This window comes from Leopardus geoffroyi, chromosome A3, assembly GCF_018350155.1.
Source record: "Leopardus geoffroyi isolate Oge1 chromosome A3, O.geoffroyi_Oge1_pat1.0, whole genome shotgun sequence".
NCBI lineage: Eukaryota > Metazoa > Chordata > Mammalia > Carnivora > Felidae > Leopardus > Leopardus geoffroyi.
Window position 1 is genome coordinate 77,783,338 of NC_059336.1, and position 18,779 is coordinate 77,802,116.

At 36.6% G+C, this 18,779-nt stretch overlaps 1 long non-coding RNA gene across 1 annotated transcript in view; it reads right to left on the reverse strand.

The window, feature by feature from the left end:
- LOC123580817 overlaps positions 1–14,121 on the reverse strand; it is a 182,023-nt gene extending 167,902 nt beyond the window's left edge. Inside the window, exon 1 of the long non-coding RNA XR_006703476.1 lies at positions 13,967–14,121. This is a non-coding gene — a long non-coding RNA (uncharacterized LOC123580817). The remainder of the gene's footprint in view (positions 1–13,966) is intronic.
- Positions 14,122–18,779: the final 4,658 nt, after the last annotated feature.

The following is an 18,779-nucleotide window of genomic DNA, read 5'->3' on the forward strand; positions in this document are numbered from 1 at the left end:
ATGATAGTCACAGTACTATAAAATAGTATCACCTAGTTTTTATTGGAAAATACATTAAAAATTAGAACTTATATTGGCAGACATGCCTCCTTCTCTGGCAAAATATCAGTCAGGAGGATTTAACCCACCATCCCACCTATTGGGCAGTGGAAGCTGTAAGCCACACTGGTCATGGTTTCATAACTTGGGGAAATCTGTTACAAGTTGGATCTGGAAAAATGATGAGCTTAGCACTGAAATTTGGCATAGACCAAGGGGAGCATTTCTCAGTCAAGGTCAGTCCCTTGCTAAGCATTGTTAATATAAAAGCAAGAATACTGCCCTGAAGAATACTTCAATGTTTGGAATTCAGAAAGTCAAGGATGAGGAGAGCATTCTTCAGTTCATTTCTTACTCTTGCTGATTTTCTATGACCCAACACTGAGGTGAGACCTGAGTGGAGAATGAGAGTGTTACCGAGAGGAGTAACACTGAGTTGGGGAATGAGTGTTATGGGGGATGGTATAGTCTCTGTGGAAGCAAGAGATAACGGAGACATCAGCATGGCAGGAGCAAGATAGGATTCCACAGCCACCAGTCTTGACTGGTCTCCTTGGTTTGCCGGATGGGGGCGGGGGATGTTGCGTTTTTATGTAAGGTCCAGCTGGATGTTGCTGAATTTTTCCATATTGTACCTAAAGGTACGTCCAATGTCTGCTCGACAGTTCAACTCTGTGTTCTCAAGAGACTGTATTCAAAATGGCTGAGGGACCCAATGGCCTAATAAATCTCTGCTGCTTCGAAACAATATGATTTTGAGGAGGAAACTTTAATTGCATGTTTCATGACACTTTTACGAAAGTGCAGGTTGCACCTGCATTGTGGGAACAAGCGTGTCCCATGCCTAATACTTAGTTTTGTTGATGAAAGTTACTTCACTACTGTCCCTTGCCTTTCCTGCACCTACCTATTCCTAGTGATTCCTCCATGCACACATTTGACCTCCCATTTACCGTGTTAAAAAAAAATGCGGTCCTCAGATAGGACTTTATGTATATAAAAATTAAACACTTATTTGACATGGGAAGTAGAGGGCTTGAAAGAGTTAAGCAAATTAAAAGGTATTCCTCTCTGGACTCAGATGTGTCCTCCCAACTGTGAATATTGTAAGGGGTACCCTAATGAAAATATAACTCCCATAGGGAACTTAAAGGCAATTAAAACAACATTAGTGTTTTTCATAACTTTACAATGTCTTTATGCATGTGATAAACCTTACTAATTATTGAAAAGTTATTTGTATTAAGATTTCAGAGCAGAGAGATAATCTGTGCAATTTAGAATCCTGAGCCATCGTCAGGGAGCTGGCTAACAGAACCAGAATTCCCTTGCCAGCATCTCCAGTTGCATCAGTGAACCTCAAACAGGATCCTTTGCTGGCAAATATTAGCTTACTGTAGTTTAAAAATAAATAAATACCTTGAGTAAATGTGCAGTGACACCAAAAATTAGTTTCCACAAACTGACTAAATATAGTATCTATTGGGAAAAGGCAAATGAGTTCAAGTGGAAAAAAAAAGACCAAGTTCTAGAGTGGAGAGCATGCATTTCTCTAAATGGACGAAAATTTTCGTGTGATCTGAATGTAATCAACATTCAAGGCTCACTTTATGGAAAGAAGAAAGATAGAGGCTTACTGCGTAATTTCCATAATTCAGCTCAGTATCAATTTGGCAGGAGGAATACAGAACACCCCACAGTGCTCTTAGCACAAGCTAGACATCCAAACCATGCAACTGATTCGCCAACCCCTCTAATAAGCTAACATGTGATATGCTAACCAGGCAAAGTCTTAAAGGCATAATATAGAAAACATGGCGAGGAAGGTTACTGAGGTTTCCAGAGTGTAATAAGGGAAGTTTCAGAGATAGAAAGGTCCCTAGAGGTTACTGAAGTACAATAACTCTGTCATTATAGGGATAAAGAAATTGAGATCCAGAAAGATCAAGTAAGTTGCTCAAAGCCATTCATTCAGTGAGTGTCAGAACCCAGGGTTAAAAGAGGTCTCAGCTTTTGGAGAAATACTTTCCCCATATAAATAATATAGGTGATGCATGGCAGAGCTATAGTGACAAGCATATCAGCAAACCAACAACCCTTCTATTATATTTTGAAACAGTGAGTAGTATGGAGGTTGTAATCTGGGGGCAAGGTTGGATTCCTTTAGGACAACACTTGAATTCTTCAGCAATTGCTTGATACCAGGGGCCACAAGCAGAGGATGGATATTAGCCCCAAGAACAATACCACATGAGAGATTCCAACTCAGATAACTAAGACTTGTCTGTACTTATAATCACCAGGGACTCATGATGAACTGGACCCCACCTAAGAGCCAACAGCAGAAAGAATTAGATTCCCTATAGTAACACCCCTTGCCTGACTAAAGTGTAAAATTACCATAGCCAAGCATCTGCAATCATTTTCTATGCTGGTACACCCATGACAACACAGTGGCATCAGTGTTCACTTAGTAACAAAAGAAAGCAGGGAGCAAGGAAGCCCATTTAATTTATAAAGTTCGCCAAAGTTCTCTTTAAATCCATTAAGTGTGATAAGCTAGCCCAGCTGAGATCTACCAGCAGAATTAGAAGATTATTTCTTCATTGCTATATTTCACAGGGAATAAATAATCCAGAAGATTGTGAGGGTAGTTTATGATTGAGCCCAATCACAGACATTCATCAGAGAGAAGGCTCAATGAATGAGGTCTGCCCATCCCCTGTGGGCGTCTGAGGAGGACTGCAGCAGGCAGGTGTTGTGTGTGAGTGAAGAAAAAAGTTTCCAGAGATGGAGTTCCAAGTAATGACCTACTTATCATGAACAACATGCATTTATTAACCTGAAACCAATGCATCAAAAAGCAAAATATGTTTCCATTCATTATGTCTTTATTTTGCAAATTGCAACAAAGGTGTCCTGTTTTTACAAATATATGTCCACACACACACACACACACACACACACACACACACATGCTCCAACAAACATAACAAAGAGCACAGAAAAAATAAAGGAAGACAAAACTCAACACACAGTAAGGTTGGAAAGAAATGTTCAGGGCACAGAGAGGGCTGTAAGAGCAAAGCCAGGAAAACAGCTTTCGGGGAAGTAGAGCCTCAGAGAGTCAGAGAGACCTTGACTCTTTGCCTTCTCTGTTATTCATGCTATGCCTTCTCATGAAAAAGAAAGAATGAACTGAGAGCTACAAATCAGCCTTGTGCTTATGGTTCAGGTGCATTCATATGACTCATATTTGGACTGACCTTCACTGGATTGTAGAGTTTGTCTGTCTGGAGACACCCAAATCTCAAACCAGAAATCATGCTGCTGGGGACCAACAGACTTGGAATAAGATGAAATACTACCTTCCCCAGTGTATTAACTTTTGCTTGGTAAGCCTTCAGGCAGCATAAATGGATATGGGGATCCCATGAAGAGTTGAAGAAGTTACACGTTTGTCTACCACTTGGCAGGCTTTCCTAGGGGGTACCTACCACTCTCCTGTCTCTTTTATGGAAGAGGCAGTAAAACATAATGGTCAAGAACATGGACTCTAGAACTCAACTGCCTGGGTTCAGTCCTTTCTGTGCATCAGTTTCTTATTTATAAAATGAATATAATGATAGAACAATTTTTTAATTTTCCTGTGAATATTAAACGAACATGTGCATGAACCAGTTACTTACCACAGGTGAAGTTATGGCCTGGTTCATATGTAATGGCAACACATTCATGCTTTCTTTCATAGCTTCCCATCTCCTTCCTAAACACAACTAAATATGTTTTCACACACATTACAGAATGGCAAGACTTCTGTCCCCTAAAGAGGAGTAGTTCGACATGATTAAGAGTACAAATGTGAGGGGCGCCTGGGTGGCGCAGTCGGTTAAGCGTCCGACTTCAGCCAGGTCACGATCTCGCGGTCCGTGAGTTCGAGCCCCGCGTCGGGCTCTGGGCTGATGGCTCAGAGCCTGGAGCCTGTTTCCGATTCTGTGTCTCCCTCTCTCTCTGCCCCTCCCCCGTTCATGCTCTGTCTCTCTCTGTCCCAGAAATAAATAAACGCTGAAAAAAAAAAAAAAAAAAAAAAAAAAAAATTTAAAAAGAGTACAAATGTGAGGGGCGCCTGGGTGGCACAGTAGGTTAGGCGTCCGACTTCAGCCAGGTCACGATCTCGCGGTCCGTGAGTTCGAGCCCCGCGTCAGGCTCTGGGCTGATGGCTCAGAGCCTGGAGCCTGTTTCTGATTCTGTGTCTCCCTCTCTCTCTGCCCCTCCCCCGTTCATGCTCTGTCTCTCTCTGTCCCAAAAATAAATAAACGTTGAAAAAAAAATTAAAAAAAAAAAAGAGTACAAATGTGAAAGTAAGATAGATCGAACTAGAATACTGGCTTTGCCACTTAACTAATTCCATGATCTTAGTTAAGTTAAACACTTGCAAGGCTTAGCTGTGAATTACAGATAAGAAAACCTTACAGGATTATTGGGCAGATTAGAAATGGTTGATGTATGTAAAGTGTTTACCATGATAACCTGCAGAATAACCATTCACCAAAAGGAATTATGAAACTATTATTTTTATTATATACTAGAACTGTAGAACTACACATAAATATAGGTATCTTGCTGAAGCTATACATTTTATGAGAAATCTATCTATCCATCCATCCATCCATCCATCCCTTTTTCTCCACTTTCTCCATTATTGAAATGGCAGCTAGACCATTCCATGCTTCTGCCTCAGGGAAGAGATATGACAGGAGAAAAGAAAGATAGGCTGTATTTTTCTGGCTCTGAGTTTCAAAAGCCAAGACCCTCGAGGCAACAGAAATGACTCGGTATAGACTATCAATTTGGGAATAAACTTAATGATAAAAGAACAAAACTCAAACCCTAAGGCAGTCCACCTCCTACAGATTGGGTTGAGGAAGTGACGTATGCATAGAAGTTGGTAAATCCAAAAGAAAGTGGGGTCCTGTGCCCTGTTCCCTGGGTCAAACCCTGGAGAATTACTAAAACTCTGAGATTTGCAACATCTGACAGCACAGATGACTCGTTTCCCATTATGCAGCATGGGCTAAAGGAATGTCTTCATGCTGTACATAGAATGGCAAAAGCCTAGGTCACCCCTTCAAGAGTTTACCACATGCAGTGAGCACTATAACATAAAAGCAGGGAAAGCCACGGGAATGAAGACACTTGCAGAAAGAAGCAAGGGGTGCTTTAGCTGCAACCTGTGTAGCGTCTGCAGAGGACCACAGGGGAGAAAAAGGATCATACCCCTGTAAATACATAACATCAGCAGTTACATACCCCCGATCATCTCTTCACAATAAGGCCATGGCACTAAGTAAGTCTCCTAGAACTTAGAAACAAACAGTCATGGGAAAGCGGGGCATCTCAAAATAACTGGCATTACAGTTCTGCCAAGTTGACAAAATAGAAAGTAAGGTGAATAACAGAAAAATAAACAAATTTCTATTTCTGACAGAGGCAACTTTTCGTCAAGACTAGAATTACCTGCTACACAGGAAAACTTGGAGAAATTAAAATGAATTTGCTCATGTCACACTGTCCTCTGTTATCCAACAGAGCTATCTCCACTCTCTTTCTAACATGATAAGAAATCTCGATCTCATTTTATATATCCACATTTACAGAAATACTCCAAATCTTGATATATTATGGGATAACTGACTTTCAAATTACTTTCAGCAAAACCTTTTTTTCAAAAAAATCTTATGCAGAATCCCAATATTAAGAATAGGTAAACATAGAACTTCCTTTGACTGAGGTGAGAGTAGACACAGTCTGACTCCCTTTAGACATCTCTAGTAGTAATCAAAACACCTCTGGAGAACAAGTAGAAGCTGGTTTAGTGGAAAGGCTACTGTAGTAGTCTGTTCAGGCTGCCAAAACAAAATTCCATAGGCTGGTGACTTAAACAACAGAAATTTATTTTCTCACATTCTGAGGCTAGAAGTTACAGCTGGGACTTCAGGGCTGTAGTAGTACCAGCAGGGCTGGTGTCTGTTGAGACCTCATATCCTGGCTTGCAGACAGCCAGCTACTTTGTGTCCTCATGTGGCCTTTATATGTGCATGCCCAAAGAAAGAGAGAGAGAAAGGGGACTGTGATCTGTCTTTTCCTTCTTATAAACACATTAGTTCTATCATATTAGGCCTCCACCCTTATAACCTCATTCAGCTTTAAGAGCCTCTTTAGAGGCCCTACCTCTATATATAGTTACATTGGAGGTTATGGCTTCAACATACGAACTTTGTGGAGATACAATTTAGTTGATAATAGTCACCTTACTGAAAGTTTAGAAACCCAGGAGGTACTCGCAAATTTGGTTCTCATCAGCTGGTCCCACAGGAAGATGCCAAGATGCTCTGGGATGCATTTTCCTCCATTTCCTAATGAATAAAATGAGCTAAAAATATCTAGATCAAAATTTTGAAATTGCTTAAATGCATACAAAACTTTAGGTCAAAACAAATTCTATCTGACCACTCTATTCACTGTTGCCTGTGTTAAGTAAACTTTGCACGTTGTTATTTACTCCTCTTCTTTGACTTTTCAATTAAGGAAAGTGCCTAGTTTCTATTACTACCCTACCCTGAAATAGCATTTGAACATGTTAATACTACTAATCACCTGGACATGAGGAGTATATTGTATAAGAGCAACCCTTCCACAGAGAACTACAAAAGCCAGATGAATGACAAAATATAGTTATTTGAAGGCAGCAGAACGTGACAAAGGCATCAAGGACTTTAGGGACCATAATTTTTGGAGGAAAAAAACCACATTCAGGTGAACTGGCATTGTTTTCTACTTTCTCCTTGAGGCACTGAACCATAAGTAAGTGGTCCAAGGCCAAGGAAAGGCAAGAAGAAAATGGTGGATTAAGAATTTTCAGTAGTCACATGAATCTAGGTATTGGATTTGGATTTCAGTGCTACTAAGTCAAGCAGGCCTAATACATTTATGAAAATAGATGACAAGATGAAGCTAGTAAAAAATAATAAAATAGAAGTTATAACATTTGAAATGTGATGACTAAATGAAGAACTCAGTAAATAGATTTATCATGTATTAGACACAGTAGCAGAAAGGACAATATCCACATGGAGGCAGAATAGAAAAATATAAGAGACATATAGGACATCATGTAAAGAACATCATGTATACATCTAATATGCCCATAATTAGAATCACAGAAGGAACAGCAACAAGGTTTTAAGAGGAAATAGCAACAAAACTGTCCCCAAATAAGAAAAAGTATCAAGCCATAGAAGTAAATAACAGTGTGAACCACAGGCAGGATAAATTCAAAGAAAAATCCATCTAGTCCTAACATACAGAAACTGTTTATAACCAAGGACAAAGGTAAAATATTAAAAAGGCAGAAATAGATTATGGTTTGCAGATAATTATCTTCCAAGGATCAATATCAAAACATACAGCTGACTTCTCAAGAGAAATAATGAAGCCAAAGAATAATAGAATGCAATCTGAAAGTTCTGAGAGAAAATAACTGTCAAGCTATAATTCTAAATTTGGAAAATATTTCTTTCAAAACATCAATGATAAATGACATTTTCAGATAAACAAAACCTGAGAGAAATCATCAACAATATAATTTAACAAAGGAATTCTCAAAAGATGTTCTATAAATTAAAGGAAAATAATCTCAGATAGAAGCCTGTACATTTAAGAATAAAAAATACACAATGATAAATATTTAGGAAAGCCTACATGAATATTGAGTGAGTAAAATATTAAAAATTAGTCTTGTGTGGTTTAGAATGTACAGAGAATTAAAGGCAGTAGTAATATATATATTGGGAGGGTTGTAAATAGAGATAAATTATCTCTTGCATTGTCAGAAAAGTAGGAAAAATACTAATCTGTAATAAAGTATAATAAGCCAAGGATGCACAATGTAATATCTAAAGTAAACTAAAAGAACAATAAAATAATATATAACTTCAAACAGTAGAAGGCTGAAATACGAAAAATAGTTGCCAGATTAATAAAAAGAAGGCAACAAATTGAGAAAAAATAGATATTACAACTATATAATTTATTGTAAAATTATAGATTTAAGCCCTCAAGGTAATTCCATTAAATGCAAATAGATTAATTACTCCAGATAAGAAATAAAAATTATCTGGCTGGAAAAAAAATCTAATAGTATTTTGCTTTAAACATCAAGATATGGAAAGATTGATAGTAAAAGAATAGAATGTAAGCAGTAACCAAAAGAAAGCCAATTTAACTATTCTAATATCAGAATAAATACGTTAAGAATCATTATTGAAGATTAAAAGAAATTTTTCATAGTAACAAAAAGGTTAATTTACTAGGATATGAGTTCTAAATTTGTATGCACCTAATAACATAGTCTTAAAATATGTAAGGCAAAATCTGCCCAAACTAAAAGGAGAATCATACAAAGTCAATCTTATTAGACTTTTAAATTTACTTTCAGCAACTGATTGTATATGATGGCAAAAATTAGTAGATAGAGACTTAAGCAACATAAATGACCAACTTAACCTAATTGACATATAAAATGTAGAACTGCAAGACTACACAATAAAAAAAAAAAACTCTTTTAAAGAAAGTTAAATATTAATGTATAGAGCAAAAGCAAGTCTCAAAAAAATTACAATATTGAAATTGTAAACGGTTTGTGCCCTGAAAATAGTAAAACTATGATGGTTATCAATAAGTGATAACAAGAATATGACCAAACATTTACAAACCAATCGATTTACTTGTATTTAACACAGGATTCAATACTGTAAATATGCCAATTCTTTCCAAATTAATTTATATAATCAATAAAATGCCAGTCAAAATCCTAGCAGGTTATGTGTATATGTATGTGTGTGTACAGAAAGTGAGAGGCATCTTAAAATTCATATGGAAATGAAAAGACCAAAGGAACTCAAGATAATCTGATGAAGAACCAATTTGGATTAAGTTTGTACAACCATTTAACAATAATTACAGTAAATAATACTGTGTAATACTGGCTCAGCTTAGACAGACTTATCAGTGGACAGAAGAGAATCCACAAAGAGACTCACACAAGTATGATTACTTTAATATAAAGGCTAAATGCTGGGCCACTTTAGTATTCATATAAAAAATAAATCTTGATCCTTTCACATATGTAGAAAAATAAATTTTTGCTGGATCCTAGAACAAAATGTAAAAGTAAAACAATAAAGCTTCTAGAATACAACAAAGGATCATTTCTTTATGACTTTAGGGAAGGCAAAATTTCCTAAGTAGGAAATAAAAAGCACTAAGCATAAAGGAAAATATTAGTAAATTTAATTTCATTAAAATTAAGAAGTTTCTTAACTCCAACGTAGAAACTTCCAGTTTAAAAAATAAACTTTTCATCACAGAGTTGAAAAGTATAGTGTTGGGAATATGAAAAAAAAAAAAAAAACTTAAGTTTCTGTGATCAAACACACCATTATAAGTTTCATGAAAAGGTAAGCTGTATAGCGGGGAATATATTTGCAATACATTTAACTGGAAAAGGACTTATATCTACAACATATAAAGAAAACACAAATAGCCACTAAAAAAATGAGCAAAAGATTTGAAACATTACAAAAGAACATGTCCAAAAGCCAGTAATCTTCTGAAAAGATGCTTGACACCATTAGTATTAATGAAATGGAAATTAAAACCACAAGTTAACCATCCCTTCATCCCTCCAAAAAAGGTTAAAATAGAAAAAAAAAATAAAGACAAGGGAAGAAAAAAAATATTGCAATACCAAGTATTGAGAGGATATGGAGAAAGACAAACTCTCATAATTAAGAATACTATTTGATAATACCTTTTAAAGCCGACATATCCATTACTTATGACCCAGCAATTTCATTCCCAACAAAAATGCATACACATATAAAAACATATACAGTGGCATTATTCCTAATAACAAACAGCAATAATAAACAATGGAAACAAACCGAATGTTTGTCAATAAGACATTAGATAAATAAAAAGAAGTATATTCATACAATGGAATTTTATATAGCATTGAGAATGAACAAATTACATGTACGCTCAACCACATGGATGAATTTCACCAAGATAACACTAAGCAAAAACTCTAGACACATGGAGGTTACCTTGGAAAGTAAGTGACCATACAAGGCATTAAGGAAGCTTCTGTTTTATTAATAACATGTTATTCTTTATCTGGTTGGTGGTGGCATGGATACGTCACTCTGAAAAAATGTTTTACTTTGTATATTTAAAATTTATGCATTTTTAGATATGTTATAATGCAATCACTGAAAGTGAGAAATAACAGAGGGTAATGGAAATATAGAAGTACTTTTGCTATGGTGGATAAAATCATCTGGGTGAGAATACCAGCCCTGATTCTCCATAATCATGAGCAAAAAAAAAAAAAAAAAAAAAACAAAAAACTAATGGAAACTTGGAAAAATATAGTTGGTCAACTTTTGTAAGGCACCAATATTCATTTCTATGCTAAATTCTTATTAATCCCAGAATTGCACAACGTTGTGGTGGAGAAAAAATGTCTCCTGAATGATTTTCTTCATAAATCTTACTGAAGAGCCAAGGTATACACACCCAAAATACAGAACAGTCTGAGTGGGTTTATATTAGACATAATTATATAGAAGAGATTGTAATATACAGATACAGTGAAAACAGAATAATCAATATCTGAGGAACAAGAGCAGAATTCACAGGATATTGACTGAGGCTCTGGTTGCAAAATATCACAGGAGTACAATTTTTAGTTTGACCAGTAGGATTTGCATCTGGTCACAAGGCGCCCTTAGGGAATATTAGTTTGTCTGATTACAATAGGGAAGTTCCATTCTATATTGCTTTTTGTGGATTCTTTATAGCATATACAGTAGATAAACTGAGCCACTCTTTAAAAAAAAAATTCACAATTTACTTCCCTTGAACTCAGTGAAGAAGAATTGGGGCTGAGTGGCATAAGTGGTGGCTGAAAAAATGTGCCTTGCCATCTTGGTCACTCTGTAACATCACTCTATCTTCCCCAGGCTCCACAGAATGGCACTGAGAGTTCATTTAAAGCTGAAAAGACCAGAAGGTCAAACTTTAAAAGGACCCCTCATGGCAGACTTTAAGACAAGGGGTTGTTTTTATTTATTTATTTTCAAACTGCATTGGCTAAAAGAGTTAATTTCCCCTGAACCTTAAAGCACCAGATGGGCCCGCACCTTCCAAGGACTCTTTTTTTCTTTAAAAGCACAATTGTTGTTCAGTTTCTCTCAGGTGCAGATTCATTAGCTCTTGACTGGCTCTCCTTGTTTGTCGACTACTTGTGGAAAAAGCCATTTACCCTGGTGAATGTCAAGGTTAGTGCAAACCGTCCTTGCCATCAGTCTCTCTGGCAGAAGGTCAGGGATAAGCTTTCCTCAAATGGGCAGCGTCAAACAAAGCACAGACAGACTTAACTCACCAAAAGAAAGAAAGGAGGCCTGCTCTGGGGTTGATAAACATTCTTGTGGGCTTTGAGGACAAAAGATTAACTCCTCCTTTGCCACTTCAAGAAATGCTCACTGGAAGATGCCTTATAATATCTGGATATTTTCGAGCATGTGACATATGTTTATAAAGTAATAACTATCTATATCCATATGTTTATGCATATCCATCTGCCTATCTATATATCTATCTGTCATCTTGTTTGTTTAAGCAAGTATTGTAACTTTCAAAGTGTCCACTTTGGAAGTATATCCCATTATCCTAGGCTTATTCTAGTTGATTTTTTTTTTTTTTTTGTAATTTCTCCCTTCAGTCTACGTTGTAAATCACACGAGGAAGAGCTGACACAGTCTGAAATAGTTGGATCTTAATTTATTTTCATAGAATAATACAATTTTGAATTTGGAAGGAACCTCAAGACTAACCTAGTACAACCTTCCATCCAACGAATGAAACCTCTGCAGCAATTCTGGCAGTTGTCACCCAGCCTCAATTTGGTCACTCCTAATGACAGAAACATCCCTGACCCACCAGAAGACCATATTGAGGTAGGAAGGTGTTATTGTTACAAAGAAAGCTTTTCCTTATATTTACTAAAATCCATCTCTTTGGAAATGTAACCTTTCCTTGGACCATGAACCTCATATGCATTTAGGTATAATACCTTATGTCTATATATATTATATATATTACAATTCTCCCAGTGAATCAATTCCCACATTGATTTACTGAGGAATCAATTAATATCAAAAAGACTTCTTTATATAAGCTACAGCCAGGCAGATTTGTTTTTGGATTTCTGTATTCCAATCACAAATCATACACCAAGTATATGTTTTTAGTCATTGTATCAAATTTTTAACTTAATTGTTTGCTATCCACATTCAGCCACCTGCTATATTAACATATGAAAGCCCATTGTTATTCTTACAGAAAAATACTGGGGATCCTATATACTGTTCCCTTGAGCACACCATTTGCCATACTCATTCTTACTATTTTTTCCTGAGAGTTTTGCTGGGCAATTTTGCCCCTCTATTTCAGAGTCATCTTCAGAGATCTTGTTCAAATCACTAAGATATAATCCCTTGCATAATTTTAATGACCCCCGCCCCAACTTTTCCAACAAAAGAAGTCTTGCTCTTTGAAATGTATCATCACTTATCCCACCAAACTCAGTACCATTACAAATACTCATGGGTACATTTGTCTCACGTGAATCAGAAATGGGACAACCTTGAGGTGCTTCTTACACCCTCCACATCTTGTCTCTTGTATATGATATTGATTTTGCCTTCTTACAACTTTCCCAAATCTTTTCCTTGGACCTTAATCCCATAATTTTTTCCCGCCTTTCCAGAATTCCCCCATATCACATAATTTTCTGAATCACTCAAAAGTGTTCTCTCTTGACCTTTTCCTCACTTACCTTTTCCTCTGGCAAGGAGACAAACTATTTCTAGCATATGCAACAGCTGAGTATGAGGGAGGAAAACTAACCCTGAGCACCACAGAGTATAGGGTGCTCCTTCAGTGCCATACTTTCTGGATGTCCTAGCAGCTACTGCTTTCTGTGGCTTCACCCACAAACTGTCTCATAAGTTGTCACGGCAGACTGCCTGCTTGCCTTGCGTATTCACTCCTGAATGACCTGATTTTTGTTTAAATCAACCTGGTAAATTCTGCCCTCCAACCACACTCTTTCTTTCCCCATCTTCCAAGGTCTTAGCGAATGACACTTATTTATACTACTGAATGCTAGTCTCACCTTTTTAAAAACAAAATCTCTAAAAATACCAAGAACTTCAGAAGGCTTTTCCCTTGAGTTTTTTCACCTTCTGTAGAAAGACTCCTGTTTTCTACCTGCATTTACCCCTGTCCCCTGCTCCCACAGCCACCATATAGTCCAGACACTTAACAATTTAGACCTAGAAGCCTGCAGTAACTTTTAACTAGTCTAGTTGCCCTTACATTCAAAATGCCCATCTATCCCATATGCAAGCAAAAAATGTACTTTGGTATTTATTTCCTGACTCAAAATCTCTCAGGTTTTCCAATGCATACCAAAAAAGTTTCATCTCTTTAGCTAGACTCTTCCAGATGTGAAACAGCCATAAGCACAATAAGACCTACTTGTGATTGAAAAATATAAGTTGCATTATAATAAACATAATTTAAGCCACACTGATATCCTTTATAATTATTCTCCTCCTTAAAAGGAAAACTCCCATTACTCAAGTTTAACAAGAATGATCCATTTAGAAGTGTATAGACCATAATAAACCCCACATAAGTATCTGTCCATTTAGATAATCCCAGAAAATGCATAGAAAGATACTGAACTTGTCCAGGAAGTACCAGGAAAGAAACAGTTCTAAGCTGAGTTTATTGTTACCTTTTATTCTAGCGCACCCTCATTGCTGCAAGGCTTCACCAGGCCCCTTGCAGCTGTGTGCTGAGGGCTCCAAATGTTCGTCCTCATCCCCTCTCCCACTATTGATGGCATAATCTGCACAGGTCATGAGGGGAGAGGCTCACTCGGAGACTGCACCTGCTAAAAGGAGGAAAATCAATTTTCATCATCCAAAAATACAGAACTGCTGGCACACAAACTAGTTGCTCAAGGTCCCTAGGGTCTAGAAGGGGAGTCCCACTAAGAAAGACATATGCTTGGAACAGAAGTCAATACTCTCTCCATGTAGCCAGAATAATAAGGGAAGTGGGGAATGAAGAGGTAGAGGATGGAAAGTTGCTGTGCAGTTCCCCAATTCTGCAATAAATAGCAGATGGAATTTAGAGCCAATATTAGGTGGGGATCTTTCTAAGAGTAATCCATAAACTTTGATATTCTAAATGTTCTCAAACGCTAAATGCAGTTGAGAGGTATAACCTATTGTGTTTTATTTTTTACTATGTTTTTAATATTCTTCACTACTTTTTATTACTATTTTTCCCTATTAGACTATTTTCTTATAATTGATATTTTGGGTTGGAATGTTATCATTATGATACCAGAGATGATTTTTTGGGAGCCACAAAATATAGATTTGCATTCTTGAAAAATAAATCTCACAGATGGGCTGGTAAAACCGCAAGCCCATATACCTTGACACACATGGGTGTTGTAGCATATTTATAATTCATATTTTAATTACATAAACAATGCACAAACATACATTTGTTCTATAAATTGAAACAATACGTATCTATATAGATTAAAAGAATAAAAATCTAGGGGCGCCTGGGTGGCTCAGTCGGTTAAGCATCCGACTTTAGCTCAGGTCATGATCTCACAGTTTGTGGGTTTGAGCCCCGCGTCAGGTTCTGTGCTGACAGCTCAGAGCCTGGAGCCTGTTTCAGATTCTGTGTCTCCCTCTCTCTCTGCCCCTCCCCAACTTGCGCTCTGTGTCTCTCTCACAAAAGTGAATAAACACTAACAGCCGCATCTTAAACTCACCAAGTTGTGCACACTAAATATGTATAGCTTTTTGTATTTCAATCATTTGTCAATAAAGTGGCTTAAAAAAAAGAATAAAAATCCTACTTCACATACCCCAACTTCACTCCTCTCCACAGAACTAATCACTATTACTGTTAACACTTAAGTGTATCTTCCTAACTTTGTACTATTCATTTACATAAAATATACATTCATATATATGTATATATATATACACACATATATATATGCATATATATATGTTTACTATATAAAGAAATGGTTTCTCTTTGCATAAACAGGGTAGTACTCAATTCTGTTCTATAATTTAAGTTTTCCACTTAATAATTTTTCAAGCTCTTTCTATTTCTTGACTTGTAAATCGACCTTATTCTTTTGGAACTCTGAATAGTTTTCCATAACATGGATGAAATTAATTCATGCAAATGTTTGATTATTGTATTTTATTAGAATCTTTTAGTCCCAATTTTTCTCAATTACCAAAAAAAAAGAACATTCTTTTAACTTGCTTCTTTATGTGTTTTGCAAGCATTGCTTAAGCGTAAAAACTGAAAAGTGAAAATTCTAGATCAAAGTCTTGAGAATTTTATAGAAACTGACAAACTGCCCCTGTAAAAAGTCTATACACATTTACATTACTACTGATGGCTTGCATTTCCCTACACTTGCTCAAATACTATATGTGTTTTTAATCTTTTAAAGTCTTTTTTTTTCATTTAAATGTTCTTGTTTTTTTTTTAAGTTTAATGTCTATTTAAATTTATCTGTCATTTCTACTTGTTCCAATGTTGAACTGACTATTCATTTTTTTGGACAATATATTGAGATATCTTCTTTTCTGGTTTAGTCTCTCATCCCACTGCTCCCCTGAAACATAGATAGATAGATAGATAGATAGATAGATAGATAGATAGATAATGCTTGTTCTTTTTTATATATTTATTATTTTATTTCAGTGTGTCATTTGTATTTTTTTCTTAGCCTATGTAATCTTGTCATAGAGAAGATTTAATTTTATGTCATAAAATCTGGCAATCTGTCCTTTGGAGATTCTGAGGTTTTTTTCTCTTTTTTTCTGCTCTAGAAAGCCTCTCAACACCACGGTTTAAAATAACTGTCCTAAATTTTCTTTTTCGAAATATTTATCTTTTTCAAAATCTAGATTTCAAAATCTATTTGATTAAAAAAAACACTCATACCTTTATTAATTCATTCAAATATTTACTGAAAATCTGTGCTGATTTGTATGAAAGAAATTTTATTTTCTATTGAAATGATCATATGTTGTTTCCTTTAATCTATTAATTATTTAATTACACCAATATATTTTTCTTACATTGAACCATTCTTGCATTTCTGAGATATATTTTCCTTGTTCAGGATTTCCATTACTAGATAAAATTTTCTTGTATTTGATATATTTATTTATCTTTGATATATTTGCTTACATTTCCATCTAGGCTTAAGAATAAGATTGGTTTTTAGTTTGTTTCTTTTATGTGTGTGTGTGTATATATATATATATATACACACATATATTACATACATATATATTGTATTACATATGTATGTATTACATACATATATATGCTATATATATATAACTTAATATATATGTATGTAATATATATATAAAAGAAACAAACTAAAAGACTATATACATATATATATATGTATATAGTCTTTCTCTTGTTTGGAATTAAATGTACTAATATTATAGAACAGACTTGGAAAGTTCCCATCATTTTTTTCTCGGCTCTGGAATACCTTTATAAAGCATGATTTTCTTGAGACTTTGGAGAATGTAAGTAATTATTTAAGCATTTTTAAGTAATTCAAATATTACAAGAATAGAGAAGTGAACAAAATATAGTCTGTAGCTCAATTATTATCACAAAGTGAACCTCCATGTAATTTCAATCCAGATCATGAGATAGATTATGACCAGGTAACAAGATGATCTTCTTTCATGCTTTCTTCCAGTCACTACACTCCCCTTCCTCCTCAAGTGCAATCTGTACCTTAAATTAGAAAATTACAGTTTCATTTTCCTTGTTTTTGAACAAAATATAAGTAGAACTATATAGTAAGTGTCCCCTTTCATGTCTAATTTCCTTTGCTCAACATTATATGTTTGTGCATTGGAGTTAAGATGGTGAAGCAGCATAGAGATCCTGAGCTTGTCTTGTCCCTGAAACGCAGCTAGATTAGCACCTAGAAACGCAGCTAGATTAGGTGTTGTGAACACCTCCAAAAATAAGATTAACACAACAATCTGCATCACTTGAGTCACAGAACTTGGAAGGTATGTGGTGCAAAGAGATGAACTAGGGGAGAGAAAAGCCATGGAGGTTAGGGAGCTGTTTTGATAGAGTAAGGACAGAGGGAAAAAGAGAAAGGAGAAAAGTATGGCACATCAGGATCGTGCAAGAAAAGCTCTCCCCTTGAAAGTAGCTATAAAGAAAGGGAGAGAAAGAGTGAAAACACTCCAGGGAACAGAACAAGAAATTTGTTTCTCAAAACCATTGAAGGGAAAAAAGGAGAGGGTTTCAATACCACCAGGATTCTACCAACAGTGGAGCACAGGGTCTGAAGTTTCAGAGTTCAGTGCCTGGTGGTGCTTTGGTGAGAAAGTAAGGTGAATCTCCAGGAGCAGGCAGCAGGTTCTGAGGGGTCCATGTGCCACACAGGGAGAAGCAGTTACCCAGCTTGGAGAGGATTTGGTAGAGGCCATATAGCCTCCCACAGGCAAACGTCCCAGCGGACCCCATAGAGCAGCCACATTTGCTGGCACTGGGATAAAGATGCCAGGGTGAAGTGAAAGCATGGGCTAGGTGTTGTGATTTGTCAAAATCTCTGAACCTCTGCTGCTGCGCGATTGCACCAATATTTTCTGGGGTAAGCCAGCACCTGGCTATTGCTCATCGAGACCCTCCCTCAGAGAGTCAGCACAGGTCTAAGCCACAGGGGTATCTGAAGGGTGGGGTTTTGCTTCAAAGCCCCATCTGAGATAAAACTCTGGAGGGAGGTACCACCTGGCAGGCAGACAGCTTAGACACAGGGTAGAGGCGGGGAGTGGATAGAGGCCTGAGATAAAGGAGGGGTGCTTGGGTGCACCTGGATGGCTCAGTGGGTTAAGTGTCTGACTTCGGCTCAGGTCATGATCTCATGGCTTGTGAGTTCAAGTTCCACGTCAGGCTCTGTGCTGACTGTTCAGAGCCTGGAGCCTGCTTCAGATTCTGTGTCTCCCTCTCTCTCTCTGCCCCTTCCCTGCTCAATCTCTCTCTCAAAAATAAATAAAAAAAAACATTAAAAATGTTTTTAAAAAGGAGGGGTGCTTGACCATGGGTCAGTGAGAATGTGAAGTGAGAATGGGTCAGTGAGAATGATCAAGAGACTGGGGAACTGGATAAAACCATTTCCACATTCCCACCCCTCCACACACACACTGATCCACCCTAGTAAGCTAAGTCAAACTAACAAGTGGAGAACAGAGCTGTTACACCAAGCCCCACCCAACTACTCCCTCCAAGCACATCCCCTAGAACAGTACAAATCACTTCACCTGCTTAGTGTATGGACTATAGCAGGCTTCTTAGTTTCAGTGTAGGGTAAACTGGATGTAACTTTATTCAGGTTTCATTCTGTTTGCTGGTTCATTTATTTTTTGGTTTTTGGGGTTTTTTGGCTTAAATTGTTTTCTTTTTTCTTTCTTTCTTCCTATCTTCCTTTCTTTCTTTTCTTCCTC